Below are 12,715 nucleotides of genomic sequence, written 5' to 3'. Positions count from 1 at the left end.
ACTAAACGGTAAGTTGACTGCGCTAAGCTGCTTCATCTCTAAATCAGCAGAAAAGGCCATGCCCCTCTTCCACGCCCTCAAAGGATGCACCAAAAAGAACAATTTCTAGTGGACAACGACATCAGAAGCAACACTACAGCAAATCAAAGACTCCCTGTACAAGTTACCCAAGTTGGCTAGTTTAGTCCCAGGAAAACACTGCAGGTATACCTCTCAGCCTTAGACAAAGGCATATCGTCAGTCCTAGTCGTGGAAAGGGAACGCAGGCAAGCAATAGTTTATTTTGTTAGCCGAGCGCTGTAGGGTCCCAAAATCAATTATCCTATTCTCAAACATCTAGTGCTAGTACTCATCTATGCAGCGTTTCGCATCAGATGCTACTTCTAACCACATCGGATAGATGTGCTAACAAACTGCCCGATCAAATAAATATTGTTCAAGCCAGAGATATACGGACGATTAGCAAAATGGGAAATCGAACTAGGGGAGCATGATATTAACTACTTCCCATGTACCAGCATTAAAGGCCAAGCACTAGCAGACTTCCTACTTGAAATTACAGGCGAGGGGGAAACCGCAACTCAGACAAAAGGCTCGTTAGGGACGAACCATCCTGGGGATGACCAAAAATGGACCTTGTATACTGACGGAGCATCAAGTAAAGAAGGATAGGGGTAACCCTAATCTTGACAAGCCCGAAAGGCAAAGAGATCACTTATGCCCTCCACTTCAACCTCGACACTTCCAACAATGAAGCCGAGTATGAGGCCTTGGTAGTCGGCCTACGATTAGCAAAGCAAATGGGCGCAGAAGCGATAGTAGCCTTAACAAATTCAAGATTAGCCGCTAACTAGATCAACGGAGAATTTGAAGCAAAAGACAAATGAATGGAGAAATATGTGAAAGTTGTACATTGCCTTGTCGAGCCCCTCAATGATTTTACCATCAGACAGATCCTAAGAGGAGAAAACAGAAGAGCATACGCCCTCATCAAATAAGCATCAACATGCTTCGATCACTTGTCTAAGAAGGTCCTTATGGAAGTGCTTAAAGAGAGAAGTATAGACGAACAACGGGTGCACGCTCTAGCACCGGCTAGACACACATGGATGACACTGATAGTCGAATACCTGCAGCATGGTATTTTGCCTGATGGCTATGAAGAAACTAGAATAATACGGATCAAGTCACCGATGTATGCAATCATGGACGGGGTATTCTATCAGAAAGGATTCATGTCACCATGGTTAAAATGTGTGGAGGAAGCCAACGACAAGGAGGCGTTTTGAGAGACCCATGCCGTCCTGACAGGTGCACACAAAGGGGCAAGAGCCCTGACAAGAAAAATACTTCGAATTGGTATCTACTGGCCAACCATACACCAGGATGCATTGGAAGTGACACGAAAGTGTATAGAGTTTCATACTTACTCTCCAATCCAAGGGAACCCCCAATGTCTTTGATGAGTATTTCCAGTTCGTGGTCTTTCTATCAGTGGGGAATACACATTGTGGGGTTGTTCCCGGACGCCCAAGGCAAGGTAAAGTACTTGGTAGTCGTAGTAGATTACTTCACAAAATGGATAGAAGTTGAGCTATTAGCGTGCATATTAGGGAGACAGATGATAAAGTTTTTGTGGAAAAATATTGTAACAAGATTTGGAATACCAAAGATACTCATCAATAATAACGGCCTAGAGTTTGTTGATAATCTGTTCCGATATTGGTGCATAGACAACGGAATCAAATAGCGATTCACGTCACTAGCACAGCCCCAAGCTAACGGCTAAACAAAAGTTTCCAATAGAACGTTGGTCAATGGAATTAAGAAGCGCTTGGGGAAAGCTAAGTGCATTTGGGTCGAAGAGCTACCAAACGTGCTTTGGTCGTACAGGATGACGCCAAGAGTGAGCACAAAAGAAACTCCTTTCAGCCTGACCTACAAAACGGAGGCAATGTTGTGGATAGAATTGACGGTGGGGTCGCTCCGAACGACCTATTTGGATGAGCAAACAATAATGCATATCTGAGAGCAAACTTAGATCTCATCGAAGAGAAGCGCGAACGATTGAACATCCGGCAAGTAGCTTACAAACATACTGCAGAAAGGTATTATGACTAAAGGGTCAAGGAGAAAGCTTTCAAAGTAGGGGATTACGTGTTGAGACGAAATAAGGCAAACCACGCGTAACCACAGGGAAAGCTTAGCCCCACTTGGGAAGGGTCGTATAAGGTCATTGAAGCTAACCGCATCGGTACATATGTGCTCGAGACGATGGAAGGAAGGCAAATTCCAAGAACATGGAATGCCAGAAACCTGAGAAAATTCCATTTCGAACGCATCGCCCGGATTGATCGCTTGAGGGATGTTGGACGCCGGAGACTCGGTGCACTTAGGCATGCAACTTTATTTCTTTTTTTTTTACAAAGTAGGCATGCAACTTTATTAAGATGCTCAGCGTGTCCAAACTTAAATACTTAGCGTATTTACAAGGCTCAGACCAGCCATAGAACCTAAATACTTAGTGTATTTATAAGGCTCAGAACAATCATAAAATTTAAATACTCAGTGTATTTACAAGGCTCAGAACAACCATAGAACTTAATTACTTAGCGTATTTACTAGGCTCGGAAACAACTATAGAACTTAAATACTTAGTGTATTTATTTACAAGGCTCAGAACAGCCATAAAACTTAAATACTCAGCGTATTTACAAGGCTCAGAACAACCACCAAGCTTAAAATACTTAATGTATTTATATGGCTCAGAATAGCAATCGAATCGAAATACTTAATGTATTTACGAGATCAAACACGTACCTAGTGATAAGAAGCAATCACCTATCACCTAGCAATAAAAAACATGGGTCAAAAGAAAAAACACCCGCCCAAAAGAGAATAAAGCGAACACAACGAGTACCATTCATATTGCAAAAAACAAAGAGTTATTACAGACAAGGCCGGGAAGGACACCACTATCAAGTACTATCAAGAAATACGACAACAGATTACAATAGCTTCAAGAATTTTTTCACACCCCTAAGGGCCAACACATGATAGATAAAGTACCTTAAGAACTAACTGGGCCAGCACCACCAACATTGCTTCTCGCCACCGCACCGCCATCATCATCACCGCCACTTCTAGCATCGTTCCCTGCCACATCACCATCGGCGGCCCCGCCATTGCCTTTTCGGCCACCACCAACTCCATCAATCAGCATCTGATCAAGAATTTCATCAACCTCCTCCAGAACGCAAAGCTACCGCATACCCTCCATGTCTAAATTACCCAAACCTAGGAGAGATGCATGATCCATAGTGTCAAATGCAAAAAGGGAATCATTAAGGCTCGTAGTATGGCTAGACCCAGAGTCGCTAACATTAGGTTCACAGGAGTCGAAATCCACCTCAGCTTTCAACACGCTACGTCCGGACTCCTCTCCGAAAACAAACGTTGTATGCCTGATCTGACTCACAGCACCAGTAAACTTCGGATGTTCAATCAGTTTGTCCATAATGCTTACGACCCCCATGCGTAAGAGCTAATCACGATCACGCTTAGCGGCCTCCGCCTCAGCCCGAGCCTTCACGAGGAGCTTGTCATGGTCGCAGACATCACATTCCAAACTCTCATACTGAATCACGAGCCCGTCGTTGGCCTGATTCAGAGAATCTACCTTGGCTTCCAGGGCAGACCGGATCTCTTCCACAGCAGCTTTCTATGAAGCAAGTAGAACACACCTTTATTCAAAACCACAAACATCATTTTTGATCTCAAAAATCTGATGCTTCAGGCTAGTTTCCTGGGCACCACACACTGCATGGACAACCTCCATCTCACCGAGTGGTTGGATTCAGCGGGCACCAGCGACAAGATAGAACATGGCCTGGGCAGCGGTGTAAGATATATTATGGGACAAGGCATGGCTACCCATAGCCTCCATATCGGCGATAGCAGCGGGCGGAAACGCATGGCAAGCAAATTCCACAGCGTTGGTACGAACAGACAAGTGGGATTCATTTTGTAAACTCCAAAAAGGAGTAAAAACATTAGAACCAGAACTGCCCCCGAGGACCGCCTCGCGAGGTGGGGTTTGATGCAGCTCGGCACCATTGGGGCCCCCAGGAGGGAATCATTAGAACAAGATTGTGGAACAGACTAAACAAGAACTATGGGTTGCTTGATCTCCCCTTGATTCCCATCGGACCGGTGCGCGTCGTTATCGGGGATGACAACAACTGCCTCCGACATGGAGGAGATCGAGTTCAACAAACACGTAAAGTTGCGCCTCGACTAAACCTGCCTCCTGATGTTAAAAACATCGGTGGAGGTCTCCCCATGGCCAAGATGGCCTTCCTCTTAGCAATAGCCCGTCGGGCGTCAGAAATGATGCCATCCTTGCTATCCTCGACTACCTCCATATGGCCAGAACCAAAAGTAGGAGATGGAGCAACCGTCGAGATAGGTCAGGCAGCTAAAGGTGGCTATCCGACGGTCGTCGAATATCCCTCTACAGTCGGCGATACTGGTGAAGCAGTCACAGCAAGTCGATCAGCCCGATGAGGCGGGGGAAGTGTCTCAACCATATCAGTTTCCCGATGCTCCAACTTCCCCCGATACCGCTTGCGCAAACCCTCATCCATCGAAAGTGGGGATTCAACGCCTATCAAAGAAAAGGCAAATTAGGAATAGTAATAACCAAGTAGACAATTCAACCACTTCTTTTTCAAAAAAAGGGGGGAGGAGAAGAAAGAATAGTACAACTACTCACCATCAATAAGGGTATAGAAAATGGACATCTTCCCCCGACGCCTCCAGGAAGGGTTCATTCCGATGCCAGCAAGCAATACCTTAGAGTATTCCTCAGGTGCAAATTGAATAATCCTCAAGAGATCAGCGATGGCCTGGTTGTGAGGATATAACTTAGGGGCGACATCAGCAAAATTGTTCGCATGATATCACCTATTGCCAAGTAGATCATGGTTGACCCACAACCATCTATCTTGCAAGTTCTTGGGGTTTTACCGCCAAGTACTAAATTATGCCCCCCCTCGCCGAGCAGAGAAAGTATACTTGTCGCCAGTAGAACAAAACCTAAAGAAATGCTTGAAGACGAAGTAATTGGGAAGCAGACCGTTGGCTAGACATATCATTTCGAATGCCACTACTTTGTTAACAGCGTTCGGAGTGAGCATTTGGATGTTTCACCCATTCTTCTGCAAAATTTCCTCCTGGAAGTTTGTGGTAGGAAGACGCAGACTAGCGTTAAGTGTTTTTAAGTAGACACCCACCTTGCCCGGTGGAGGAGATAAGATCCTCGATTCCGGCAATGGAAACTTGACTCCGTCTAAGGAAGAAAGGCCATAAGCATCGCCAAGAAGCTTGAAGTCGGCATCAGACAGAATAGCACCAGATAGAGCAGCCATGAAGCCAAGAAAAAACCCTTGAAGAAGAAGGAAAATAAAAGAAAAAGAAATGGCTTGAATAGGGATCGCTCTGTGACCTTATAAAGAATAAGGAAAGGCGGGATATTCAAAATCTCTGAGGTGATGATGTAACTGACTGCCATAATGGGGAGTCACGTCACCGTAAAACTGGAAGCGACGATTGAATCTGAGCTTGACGTGTGTACCAAGCAGTTAAGTCCAGAACATCATAGCTAGTCTAGCAATGCTATGACTATTCGACTATGGGACTTGATGACGTGCCCCTAGCACGTGCAAAGAAGCCACGCCAGGTTGAGCCAGAGAATTCCCTAAGGCATGTCGCGCTTGGTAGGCTAAGCTCGACGGAACCTAGCGCCCGATAGCGCCTCTAAGAGCAGGGCGCCCGTAGAAAAAGGCTCGGCCCCGCCAGGGGCGCCTTCCACTCCGGGACAAATGTAACGGTCTCCAGACGACAACGCAGATGCTCAGAGCATTACCGCCTAAAGCAATCCTTAGCTCTGACAGAATAAGAAGCAGGATCCACCAATGAGCATCCCCAATCTTGTCGGGTCTGACGCCCTTGTCCCGTACGGACTAGCAGAAAGGTCTAGTACAAAAGGCTACTCCAAGTGCCTTAGGAGGTAAGTAATTCTCTCTCAATTTACCCACAATACAACTCCAAGTCTATCCACTGACTTGACCGTCAGAGCGTTTTCCCGGAAGCCCCCTCCCGGAGAACGGCTGATGATCATTCGCAGGTTCACCAAAGTCATAAAAAATCTTGTAGAACATCGCATTGTTGGAACCATGTCACATCATTTAACATTAAAAGGTTACAAAATTACCAAAATACCATTCTAAGGTTGGTTAACTTATCTAATAATCTTTTATACCATTTCGAAACTTATATAGAAACCACCAATAGCTTAGGGAGTGTCCCAAAGTCAATTTACAACATTTTTGAGATTTCATCGGAACCCAACCCCATATTGCTGGATTTGCTGTGGGGTTGGCCCTGACCAGGTCAATACAAAAATGTCATTTTTCTTGTTAAAAAGCATTGTATTTTGACCTCTCACCGCCAAACTTTCTATAATTGAAATAATGATTATTAGTAGTTCAAATAGTTCTTGATATTATTCTTTGAACTAACATAATTTATATATATATATATATATATATATATATATATATATATATATATATATATATATATATATATATATATATATATATATATTAAAGATATGAAAGTTATGAATAGTAAACTTCCTAAGTGTTTGGCAAGATTGGTCCCTAAGGTCATGTATGTTTTCTCCTTTTTTTGTCAATTTTTTTGTCACTTTTGGTCCTCCAACTTATGTTGGTTTTAAAAAACTACTCACCCTTCACCTTTATGCTTTTGTCACAAACAACCTTTTCACTTTCATTTGAATGTTTCATATAACCCTCGCATTTTATTACATATTATTAGTATTTAGTCTTTTGGCAGAAATGGTCTCTCATTATTATTATTATTATTGTTAGACAAAATTACACGATTGGTCCCTGTGGTTTACCAGATTTAACACATTGAGTACAACAATGGAAACCGAAATAACTCTTTTACTCCTAATCCGATTTTTTTATTAATTTATATTTCTCTTTTTGGTTTTTAATTAATGTTTCATTTATTAGAAAATACCCACCTAATACCATAAAGTCACCCACCAGCTGCCATCACCACCACCACCACCACCGCCAAAATTACATAAATGGTCAATATGGTTTACCCATCGTCACAAATTCAGTCCCTACTACCTTAAAAGACCAAATTACCCTCACATTAACGGACAAAAAACAACGGTCTATATTTTCCGGATTGGTTTTCCGGCCGCTGCCATACATGGCAATAAAGTTCAATTTGTGAGACCATTTCTTTATTTTCCTCATTTATTGCAAGAAATAATGATTTAGATTTCTTTATTTATGTAATTAGATGACATTGTTTATCTTCCTTTACTAGATTATCTGAATGCAATTCAAAATGCTATTTTACTTTACAAAGCAATACCTTTCGATCCCGACAACGTCGGAGAATCTTTTCTAGTTCATATTAAAGTCACGATGACTTGATGGATTAAATATTTAATGTCCTAGAGTTTGAAGGCACGCTAAGAAAGAGAAGAAAATTGGATTTTCTCGTCTTTCTGTGCAATTATTAGATCTATACAAGAAAATAAGAATAGAATGAATACATCATAAAGAAACTTACTTCCATCGGGCCATTATGAGCGTTTTTGGTGACTTACAAAAATAAAGGATGAAAATGAGCATAATATGTTTTTACCCATAAGGCCCATTTCGTAGGCCTTTGGGCCATTTGGTAGGGACCTAAGGAAATTATCTAAATCTTAAAAATAAACTTATAAATTAGGCTAAATTTGTTTCCTCAGCTTATAAAATAGCCAAAACGTTATATGCATGTTTTGAGAATCGTATTACAATTTCCAAGTGAAATCCCTTGAATCTATTGATAATGGGCCGAAGAAGTAAATTGCGATTGTGACTTCGAGGATTTAATCAAATTTTGATTACAAACATTAAACTCTGAATCAAATTTTATTATAATACAATATTAATATTAATATTAATAAAAAATGGGTTACACTTCCTAGTGGGAGACTCGAAATTGGGACAAAAGTCCAATGCTATATGGCTCGTTCACAAATTCATATGAAAAACAATAGTAGCCCATAAATATATATTTAGCCCAAATAAAATGGGTTCAGGTTTAGCCATATTTAAGGACGTCAACCGGACCAAACGGGAGCGGAAATAATTGTCCGCGCCTCGGAAATCAATTGTTGCCCCGGCCCCCACTCCCAAATCCGACGTTTATATAGCCCTTGATCTCACCCCCATCACTCCCGATCCCGCGTCCGTTCCCCGTTTTATAGGCTTAAAATTGTCTTTTTTTGCTAAAAAAAAATTGTCATATTTTAGGCTAAAAAACTATTTTTCATAACTTAAAAGCTTAAAATCTAGTTTTTTAACAACTAAAAAATAAAAAATCCAACATTACAAATTCAACATTACAAAACGACAAATCCAATAAATTTACAAATATAAAATACGACAAATTTAACATTAAAAAAAATACATGTCCAAAAATATATGACCAATTCACTATCGTATGGTCGTATGCTGTGAAGTGGAAGAAAAAAAATTAAAAAAAAAAAAAAAAAAAAAAAAAAAAAAAAAAAATCTCTAAAATTAAGTAATGTATTGTTTATATATATATTTATTTATATTAATTATATATTTTTATATACATATACAAACGCCCTAGAGATATTATCAATTTCAACCGAAACAGCAACATCTAATTGCTGGATCATTCGTACCGTTTCTACGTCGATCTCCCTGAAACTTCCCTAAGATATCCATTGATTTCTCATTCAGTTCAAATTCAAACCCTATAAACAATTTAGACAAAACTTCAAAAATGGTCCATATGGTTTCCGAAAATATCAAGTTTCGTCCCTAAGTTCAAAAAACCTCACGGATCGTCCCTGTGGTTTCAAAACTTTTAACATTTGGTCCTTCCGGCTAACTCCGTTACTATTTAGCCGTTAAGTCAAGGGCAATTTTGTCATTTCACTACACAGGGACCATTTATGAGGTTTTTAATTACTTTTTTTAAAAAAAAAAAATAAATATATAATATTTAATATGCAAGGGTCCTCTCTCTCTCTCTCTCTCTCTCTCTCTCTCTCTCTCCGATTCACTGTCGGAAGAAACAACCACCGGGGATTTATCTTCTTTGACTCAAGAACACGTAACACTGCAGGGAAGAACAACGAACTGAAGAGCTCCATCTTTCCAACTTCATCAATCACAAACAGATCTGTATCTTCTTTGAACTGAAAATGAAATCGAAAATCAACTTCTTACTGAGAAATTGGAGATGAAGCTAAACGAACCTGTAACTCAGGCAAAGCTAATGATTCGAATGATGCTACATCGACTCTGTATCTTCCCACAGTAGACCATCTAATGGACTCTACACTGCCATGGAGTCGAAGGTATACAAAGGCGATTCAAAACAAATTCAGATTCAATTTGATTCATGAAGATATGGAATCAAATGATGAATGAGACATGGAATCTATACAACTTACAGGGGAGCTAGTGACGAGAAAAAATTTTATACAACAGAGAGAGAGAGAGAGAGAGAGACGAAATCCTAAACTTCTCCCTGTGCCAGTGGTGGTGGTTGTGCAGTGCTTCATCGTTTTGAGTCTTATCATCATCACCATAGTCATTCTTTAAACTGATGTCCAAATCGGAACGAGAGTATCTTCTTATGCGATTAGGGTTTTGAGATCCGGAGGAATTACTCCGGCTCCCCCTGAACTCTGAGATTGAGCGTCGCCAGTGGTAGAACTAGGGTTTAACACATTGGGGTCGTCTTCATCGTCGTGTCTTTTGAGTTCATGGTTGATTTGGTGTTTGATGACGAAAATTTCGTTCTTGACAACCTGTTGATCATTCTTCGTTCTTCAAAACCTGTTGATCATTCTTCGTGTTCTGCTTCGTTTTTCCGGTGAGCCAATGAAGAAAATTAGATTGGGGTTTTTAGCGACTGTGAGGGGGGTGTTTGGGTGGAGCCTCTTCGACAGGAACAGTGGTGGACAACGAGGGAGGCTGTTTCCTCTTCTTGCCTCTTCTTTCATTCATCTCCGTGTTTGAGTTTGAAATCGGATGCAAGGTGTTTGAGTTTTGTGGATTCCATATCTAAAAAATCGAACGAGAAAGAGAAAGTATAATGGTGGACTAGGTGGTGGTTTCTGGTAGCTAGGATGCTGATGAAGAAGGGTGATTTTGGTCTCACTGGAGAAGATGAACTTGTGGTTGACGAGAGAGAGAGAGAGAGAGAGAGAGAGGGGGGGTGGGGCCCTTAAATTAAATAATTATATTTTTTTCTTTTTCTTTTTTTAAATAGAGAAAACCTCATAAATGGTCCCTGTGTATTGAAATGACGAAAATGCCCCTCACTTAACGGTAGAAAGCTAACGGAGTTAGGCGGAAGGACCATTTGTTAAAAGTTTTGAAACCACAGGGACCATCTGTGAGATTTTTTGAACTTAAGGACTAAACTTGATATTTTTGAAAACCACAGGGACCATTTTTGAAGTTTTGTCAACAATTTATTACCAACTTCAGCCTCAATACATGGAAGTGGCTCCGCCGCATTAAACAGGACCGGTCCAACCATATACGGGGCCCAGTGCAAAAAGAAAAAAAAAATGTCCCTCAAAGACAAATATAATCAAGATTAAAAAAAATATAACATTTACTCTTCAATATAGACGTATTCAATTAGCACTAATAAGCAAACTAAGTTGTTTATTTTTTGAGCTAATTTGAGTTTCAACCAACTTTAATCCCTAAAAATTATTTAGGTAATAATTTTTTTTATATATATAAACTACGTAACCCATAAATTTTGGGCCTCCTGGAGTCGTGGGCCCTGAGCGGTCGCCCTGACATTAAACTGATTTATTGCAACACTATCCCAATATTAAATTTTATTTTACATCTAGGTCACCCAACTACGTTATTTATAAATGTCGAAGGGGTTACAACTCCAAACTCCCCATTTTTTGTTTCGCCTTGTCTTTTTCTTTTAGGCAGTGGCTAATATATTTTCTACGGTTCAATAAAAACTACATTCTTTATATAGACTCAAAAACTAACTAAAATCACTAAATTAAATACATAAAAACAAAAAAAATATGCCAATCTCATTCATTATTTTATTAGAAATAGTAAAAAGTTAGTCATATGGTCAAGCTATCAATTTCGTATATGATATTTGCAAAATTAGGATTTCATTTTACGAGATTAGGGCGTAAAATATAATTACTATTTATGACATAATGAGTCTAAAACAGAAACACACATAGTTCATTATTTAAGTAAAACCGATCTACATAAATAAAATAGTCAAAAAAATGTTGGTAGTGGGTCGTGTTGTATAAGGAGAAAACAATTTAAATCTCTAAGAGCTATATATAAGGTCTAATATCTTGATTTTTTTTTTGATAATTGTATCATAACTAACACTATCTAAAACAAAATTTTCAACATATAACATAAACTATAACTCAAAAATTATATTGAGTTATTTTTTTAATGGAAAATTAAGTATTTAGGGGGTGTTTGTTATTGCTTTTCAACATCAAAAGTTATTTTTGTAGGACTTCTAATAAAAGAACTTTTTGTGAAATGAGTTTTTTAAAAAGTGTTTGGATTAGTAAAAGGATTTTTGTTTTAATTTTTACATTTAAAGTCACAAAAAGTTAGGTTTTTTTGATTTTTTGAAAGCCTTTATTTTCCTCTATACAAAAGTCATTTTCAAAAAAACTTTTTTATTACCCAAACATTTTTTGTTTATTTATTTTTTTATTTTTTAGAAAAATTAAAAGGGAAAAGTCATTCTAAAAGCAACCCAAACACCCACTTAGGCTAAAGAGATATAAAAAATGGCTTTAAATGTTATGATTTACATTAATTTCTTTGTCAATGAAACTAAGGTAGGTCAGTTATAAAATTTTAAGTAGATAACTAAATTGTATATATTACTTGTATAAAAAAATTTAGGTAGTTCATAACTAAATTTTATATATTACTTGTATAAAAAAATTATATGGGTCAAGTGACCAACATTCACAATATGTATTGATTTAAGGTTGAAAACAAAGGGATTTTTAGTTATAAATATGGTTGTAAACGAATCAAATGAACACAAACAATGATTTGTTAATATTCGTTCATTTAACTAAACTGAACAAAAGAACAAACACAAACATATAAATAAACAAAATTCTTGTTCACTTAAGAAATTATCCAACTGTTCATTTATGTTCATTAAGATGGTAAACAAATATAAACAATCACAAATAATCAAACATAAAAGACATAAATAAAGCTAAACAATTAAATGATTAATAGTAATAGTAAACATGACATCAACACTTCTAATATGTTGATTGTGAATTATTGGGTTGATACATTTTCCCCCAATTTTTAATGAAATAAAAATAATTAATATTATCATGTGGAGTCTGAGTTGATACATTTTTCCCCAACATTACTCGTGAACCTAGAAAATAGAGGTTATATGCACTTTATTAATAAGACATTTATAGTTTAGGTGTCTGAGTGGCTAAATGGGATCAAAACAGTCGTTTGGGGACAATTACATCAATCTTAAAAAACAAGGGGTGCCCTTTATTAAC

Source organism: Lactuca serriola, chromosome 1 (assembly GCF_051521515.1).
Source record: "Lactuca serriola cultivar US96UC23 chromosome 1, Lser_US96UC23_V15, whole genome shotgun sequence".
Classification (NCBI taxonomy): Eukaryota; Viridiplantae; Streptophyta; class Magnoliopsida; order Asterales; family Asteraceae; genus Lactuca; species Lactuca serriola.
The sequence above is the reverse complement of the archived record's forward strand: the minus strand, read 5'-3'. Positions refer to the sequence as shown.